The sequence below is a fragment of the Triticum aestivum genome, chromosome 1A (assembly GCF_018294505.1).
Source record: "Triticum aestivum cultivar Chinese Spring chromosome 1A, IWGSC CS RefSeq v2.1, whole genome shotgun sequence".
NCBI lineage: Eukaryota > Viridiplantae > Streptophyta > Magnoliopsida > Poales > Poaceae > Triticum > Triticum aestivum.
In genome coordinates this window covers 309,104,354-309,110,249 of record NC_057794.1, presented here as the reverse complement: position 1 = coordinate 309,110,249, position 5,896 = coordinate 309,104,354, and the positions used below count along the sequence as shown (strand labels likewise).

General features: G+C 64.7%; 1 long non-coding RNA gene across 1 annotated transcript; it reads left to right on the top strand.

The window, feature by feature from the left end:
* The first annotated feature begins 284 nt into the window (after nucleotides 1–284).
* On the top strand, nucleotides 285–991 carry LOC123121914 (uncharacterized). The gene is made up of 3 exons (XR_006459966.1): nucleotides 285–538; nucleotides 630–779; nucleotides 877–991. It is a non-coding gene; the product is annotated as an uncharacterized lncRNA (long non-coding RNA).
* Nucleotides 992–5,896: the final 4,905 nt, after the last annotated feature.

The window sequence follows — 5,896 nt, the reverse complement described above, 5'->3', positions numbered from 1 at the left end:
CGTGCACGAAGGCGATCGAAGGAACAAAGGAAAGGTGTTGAGCGTGCTTGCTGGGCCGGCCCACCCGAGGTTGCTGCGCGTCGTCGTCGGGCCACTCGCATGGGCCGGTCGGCCCAGTAGTTAAATAGCAGTAGTTCTCCCGCTGCGTCTTCCATCTCTCCTTCTCTCTCCCACTCAAAAAAAAAGTCTCTCCTTCTCTCTGTTTTCCGGTGCCGGTGGATTTGGGTCCCTATAAATTCCCCTCCCCCTTCCCTGTCTTCTTCTTCCTCTTGTTCAATCCATCTTCTTCCTCGCGTCCAACCAAACATCGCTCGAGTCCCAGAGAGACAGAGAGAGACAGAGAGAGAAAGAGCTCTGCCGGCGAAGTTTGAAGAACATGACGGGCCAAAAGAAGCACTAGCGGGGTGATAGGGGCGGGACGTCCGAGCCGCGAGCGCGGGGGACGTCGACGACGACGTCGGAGGGATCTTCAGCCCGCCCACGAGGACGAGAGGATCGTACGGCGACCTTGCCGACGGGGCAGCGTCCGGGCGCCGCAGTAATGTTCATCCTTGGACCGTGTTTCTTGAATTTATCAAGAAATCAAAGATTCTTGGACGAGCTTACTCTGTCGATCTTGACCTGCGCAGGGGAATAGCACCGGCTCGGACATAGTGACTCCGTCGGGGAGTGGCGCGCCTGCGACACGGCGGCGCCAGCCTAGTTCTGAGGAAGTCGTCGTGCCTCCTGTGGCAGGAGAGCTGACCCCTGCCGAGGCGCCACTGCGCGACCCTAGCAACGTAAGTTCCTTCCGTCGCATAAGCACAGTGTCCGGCGAGATGTCTTGATTGATTCCGTTGCATTGGTCGTCGTTAATCATGCGTGTTTCACTATCAGGGAAGGGACGCCCGTGCAGAAACAACGGCGGCGGCGGGCGCCGACGCGCCTGCGGCACACCTGCCTGCCCTTCCACCGGTGAAACGCCAAATCATCCTCCTTGATCGGCCGCCGCCAGCAGTGAACTTCAAGAAGCCTTTTGTGGTCACGCGGGGCGTCCCCACTCCGCCGCAACAGCGCAACGCGAGCAGGGTAAGTTCCTTCCATGCCAAATTGCCGATGTTCCCAGGTTCCGGCGATACTAACGCCTTTGCTTGTTTCTTGGTCAGGAGACTCTGCAGGCCGGGAGCAGCTCAGCACCACCGCCGTCGAAGAAGCGTTCCACCGGCCAGCTACACCAGACCAGCCGGCTGGGCAGCAGCAGCAGCACCGGCGGCCCAGATGAGGGGATGTGCCCGTGCTGGGACTGCTCAACACTAACGGATCACCGCGTGTCTCTATGTCCCAGGTGCTACAACAAGCGGGGTCGTTGCCTGTCCTGCAGGCCGAGCCAGTAGCTGTAGGCACGCATTACCAGCTTGTCAACTTTGCTAAATCATACATGGCTGTAGTGTGATATCAGCTCGGCATAGCAAGTTTTATCGGCTCGTCTAGTACATAACTACATATACGTTGAATGCTTGTTCAAACGGAGCCTGTACACATATACATGGTCGTCGGTGTTGATTTTATGGGTTTAGGTCCCCTGTTCCTTTTTGACTGGTTCGTACCTTGTTCCTCGTTGATGGTTTAGTTGTTTTTGCTATAATTTGTTATGTGGTGTTTGATCTTGTCTGCACTAACGCCCTAGTTTCTGTGCAGTTCCTGATCTGTAATGCCTTGCAGTAATCCCTGATTGCAGTAAATTCATGTTCAAGTCATTTCTGAATTTAAGCTACGAGCTATGATTATGTTCTGTAATGCCCTAGTTTCTGTGCAGTTCCTGTTCTGTAATGCCTTGCACCTTGCAGTAATCCCTGATTGGAGTAAATTCATGTTCAAGTCATTTCTGAATTTAAGCTATGAGCTATGATTATGTTCTGTAATGCCCTAGTTTCTGTGCAGTTCCTGTTCTGTAATGCCTTGCAGTAATCCCTGATTGGAGTAAATTCATGTTCAAGTCATTTCTGAATTTAAGCTATGAGCTATGATTACGTTCTGTAATGCCATAGTTTCTGTGTAGTCTCTTTTTCAGGCCATTGTAGTATGCCCCTTTTTATCTGCTTTATTTACAGTAGCTAATCTTTATTTTTGTGAGAAATACTCACAGTTGCTACTTATTTGCCACTATTTCAGTCCTGCATTTTAAAGTATTTTTTTATGTATAGTTTATCTGTTTATTAGTGCTTAGAATAGCATCTGCATCTTCACACCTTCTGATCTCCGCTTGATTAAGTGTTTGTATCTGCATTTCAAAGTTATTTCATTATACTATCGGAGCTATATAGTTGCAGGTTTCATATGAGACGGCCACGGCCACAACCGCAGCCGGGGAGGCCGGGGGGGGGGGGGGGGGGGGGGGGGTGGGGGGGGGGGTGGGGTGGGCGTCAGCATCCACCAACAGGGAGAGCGGGGCGACAAGCTCCAGGGTGTCGCCCGACTCCTCCCCCGCGGGTGAGGGGGACCGGGAGAGGGCTCGCCGAGGGGAGCGGAGACGCAGTCCCCACCCGTGAGGACCGGAGGGGTCGGCAAGGGGGGAGACGGGGACTCCGGGCCTACAGTAGGGAAGATGTTTCTCGCTGGCTCTGGCGACGCGCCCGTCGCCCCGGCGGCGCCGCCTCCTGCGCCGGCCTCGCCCCTCGCCTCGTCCGCTGCCGGCGAGCCGACGTCCCCCTCGCTCGCCCCTCCGCCGTCGCCTCCGGCCACCCCCCCGCGGATCTCCTGGGCTGATCTCGCGGACGAAGCCGACGCCGCTGCAGGGCGCCCCGTCGCCTGCCGCGACCGCCTCCTTCCGCGCCCCCCGGCCGCTCACCTCTGCTCCCCCCTGCCGGCGGCCCGACTCCCAGGGGTGGGAGTCCGGCCCCCGCGGGCCCGGGCGGCGGTCCCAGCGGTCTCCGGGCGCGCGGCCGGCGAGTTCGCCCAAAGGCACCTCCTTGGGGCATCGGGCCTCCCCCCGGCGGCGGCGGACTGGTGGCTGGGGCGTCGCCGGCCGCGCTGACCGCGGGGCGGCGCGCGCCTCCTGGCGCCCCCGTGCTCCGGCTGCCGCGTCGCTCCACTCTGCTCCGACCGCCCCGTCGCTGGCGCCGGCTCCCGCCCTCCTCGGCCTCGTCACTCGTCGGTCCCCCTTCCGGCCATTCGTCGCCGCTTTTGGGGCGGCCTCTGCACCGTCCCCGGCCCGCCGTCGCACCGGCTCCTGGCCGCATCGCCCTTCCCCGGCTCCGGCGGCGACCGTCGCGGCGGCGCCTGGGGAAACCCTCGTGCCCCGGCTGGTTGCCCCGGGCCGGTCGTTCCGGGCTGCCCTGCTCCTGGGCCGGCCTGGGACCCCCGCGGTTGGGCCTTCCCCTGGGCCTTCGGCCGGTGGGCCGCTGGGTGGGAGTCGGGCCGCCTGCTCCTCCGCGGGCCGGGTGGCCGGCCCCGCTGATCACGATGCGGCCCAGCCCCGCCTCCCGGTGCGGCCTGGCCCGCCCCGCCGCGCGATTTGGCCCCCGCTAGGGTTCCCCCGAGCACCCCGTGCTCTCCCGAACGCCCCCCTCCCTTCCACCCCTCCTGCCGCCTCCTTCCCTGCCGCCGATTGGCGCCCCGCCGTGCCTCCCCTCCGCCACCGGCCATGCCCCGGGAATGGGGGGACGCGGACCACCGCCCCAAGCGCCGGGCGGAGGACCACCGGGATCCCCCGCGCCCCTCCCCCGAAGGCCTCCGCCGGGAGGCGGACCTCCGCGACCACCTGTCCTCCCGCCCGGCTCGTCGCTCGCCGGAGCCCGACTCCCGGGACCACCGGCGCTCCCCTCCCCGTCCTGCGCGCCGCTCCCCGCACCAGGCCGCCCGTTCCCGTTCGCCGGCTCGTCGGGACCCTACCCGCGGGGGATCCCGCGACCGCCCCTCCTCTCCGGGTCGCCGCTCCCCTGCTCGCGGCCGATCCCCGACCCGCCGCTCCCCTGGCCGGGAGGGCCGGGACTACCGCCGGTCTCCCGCCCCCCCCCCCCGCGCACGGCGCCCCCTGCCTCCGACTCCACCACTCCGGACAGCCGCCGTTACCAGCCCCCGCGCGCCCAGGCTGCCTTCCCACCCCCCAACGGTGGAAATGGAAACCGTGGGCGCCCGGGCGCTAAGAAGAAGAAGAAGAAGGGACCTCCTCGCCCTCCTCCTGCCGCTACCTCTACCGCCGTGGCCGCTCCGCCCTCGGGTTCCGTCGCCACCGCCGAGGGCCCTCCGTGCTTCAACTGCGGCGTGCCTGGCCACTTCCAGGTGGCATGTCCCAACCCCCCGGCATGCTACCTCTGCAAGGAGGCTGGGCACCCCGTGGTCCTCTGCCCGGAGCGCCCGGTCACCGAGGAACTCATGATGTATGGCCACGGCATCGAGGACATGGGCTTCTTCCGCATCAAGGTACCGGAGCTGCCGCCTCCCTCCCCCTCGCTCCTGGCCCTGGTGACGGTCGTGGGTGAGGGAGTCGCCACTCCGGCTATGATCGAGGCCGAGCTCAACCATCTTTGCCGGTGCTCGTGGGATTGGCAGGTGTCTTCCACCGCGCCTAACTCCTTCTCGGTGATCTTCCCCGACGCTATGAGCATGGGCTTCTGCACCCGCAGCGACAGCATCACCTTGGCCCTCAACGGGATTGTGGTGAACATCTCCGAGCCGAGATGGGACCCCAAGGCCGTGGCAGTTCTGGACACGGCTTGGATCCTCATCGCCGGCCTCCCCGATGTGGCCCGGTCTGAGAGGGTCATTCGCAGTATGTCCAAGATCCTGGGCAAGGTGGTGGTGGTTGATGAGCTTTCTCTGCGCAAAGAGGAGGAGGTCAGGGTCAAGGTGAAGTGCCTCGATGCCTCCAAGCTTCACACCACGCTCCGGGTCTTCTTCAGTGACGATGGCTACGACCTCACCATCTGCCCCGAGCCGCCGAACCACATTGGCCGCCCCCGCCTCGCCGCCGACCGCCTTCCGGGGGGCGGACCTGGGGATGCCGATGGCTCTCACCACCGCCGCCCCCGCCACTCCCGCTTCGACGACCAGGAGGAGGAAGAGGACCTCTCGGAGCGCTCCCGCTCCCAGTCCCGTGAGCCGGCCGATCCCCCCTCGGGCCGCGGCGGGTCCGGGCTGGGCCGCACCCGGGTCTCAGCTGCGAACCTTGCAGCGGCCCTCCAGCTGGCTGCCCCCCCCACGGCGACCTCTCCTCCCACCTCGGAGTCTGCCAGTGACATCTCGAGTGTGGGCATGCTCGTCGCCCCCCCGTCCTCACCCCGTTCTCCGTCTGTCGTCTCGGTCCACCGCGCCTCCCCGACGGGCCCGGAGTCCCCGTCCCCCCCTATGCCGACCCCTCCGGTCCTCACGGGTGGGGACTGCGTCTCCGCTCCCCTCGGCGAGCCCTCTCCGGTCCCCTCACCCGCCGGGGAGGAGTCGGGCGACACTCTGGAGCTTGTCGCCCCGCTCTCCCCGCTGGTGGATGCTGACGCCCACCCCACCCCCCCGGCCTCCCCGGCTGCGGTTGTGGCCGTGGCCGTCTCCTCACCTGGCTCTACGGCTCCTCCTCCGACTGTGGCCTACACCAGGCCGGCCCGATCCTCCTCGACGACGGTGACTGCGTCCCGCCGCAGCGCCCGCCTCGATGCGGCCCGCCCGGCCGACGCGACGGTCCCGTCCATCGCCGAGCGGGCGGAGATCCGGGCGGCTGCCCGGAACCTCGAGTCAGGTGTGGATTCCGCCCTTCCTAGTCCTTCCAGTTGCTCCTTTTCAGCGCTTGAGACCGTGCCTATCCGACACCTGGCCAAGGTGGCCACTGACTCGGCCATTGTTTTCAGGGGGGAAGTGGGTCCCCCCTTAGAATAGATCGCGGCCATTAGGGCTCGCGAGATATTAGATGGCAAGCTGGCCGAGTCTC